Raw genomic sequence first — 1,140 nt, forward strand, 5'->3', positions numbered from 1 at the left:
TGTTGCTTTGTTGAATGGCAGGAGCGTTGAATCGAAGGGAAAAGGGAGGTCAGTGTATGAGGAGTAACTGACCGGTTGCCATGGCAGAAGAGAGATCATTGTTTTTGGGACTAGGAGTTCGCAAAGACCCACTCTGATGGAAGTTCCTCACGGCGGATCCACCATCAGGGGCTTCAACTTTTGGGGCCGGTGATGGGTAGCGGTAACGGACATCCCAGGACGTATCCAGGCAGTTTCAGCTCAAGATCAAGGATGACAAACGAATGCTGTAGACTTCAGATCCATGCATCAACATCTCCAATTTGTAATGGACCCTCTGGCGACAGTGGCAATCTTAATCCGAGAGATTTTGAGCAGGATGTATGGTTTCCTTATTTTGGTTGTCTGGCCGGGTTCTTCAGTGACTCGAGGCAACGGTGGCAATGGAACATCTCAATCGGAAGTTTGCGATCTCGGGCTGACATTTTCAATGGCAAAGATTGAATTCGGGTTCGGACCCATGCATCGAATTCCCAGCCTTTTGATGGAAGCTCTGCGGACAATGGCGTTGTGCTAACAGAGCATCATCGAGGAAGGAGATGAGAGTACGCTCCCTAGGATGGGTCTTGAACCGGGTTGGATTTTCGGGTATAGGTGTATTCTGTTTGTCTGCCGGGTCAGTTATCTGGCCCAAGGCTTTGCCCCAAAAAAAAAAAATTAATAATATTTCATGCATTGTTATTAATAAAATTCAAAATCATTAATATTTTCAAAAATTTCATTCAATATATATTATGATATACAGGGGCGGAACTAGAAGAAATATTAGAAGGGGCTAAAAATATTTACACAATAAAATAAGACTAAAATAAAATTTTAAGGGGGGCTAAACTGAAATTTACATATAATTTATATGTAAAAAATTAAAATTAGGGGACGATTGCCCCCTTTTTATGTATGTAGCTTCGCCCCTGATGATATATGTTTCTTAATTAAATGTTTATTTATTTAAGTTGTTTCCATTATATAACTCTATGAATATTAAATATTTCTTTTATTTCATAATATGTGTTCATTATATTTTTTAAATTTTCAAAATATTTGTTCAATCTTACAATATTTAGGAACTAGTTTTTAATCTTTATTTTTAATAATTATATC

This window comes from Arachis ipaensis, chromosome B09 (genome assembly GCF_000816755.2).
Source record: "Arachis ipaensis cultivar K30076 chromosome B09, Araip1.1, whole genome shotgun sequence".
NCBI lineage: Eukaryota > Viridiplantae > Streptophyta > Magnoliopsida > Fabales > Fabaceae > Arachis > Arachis ipaensis.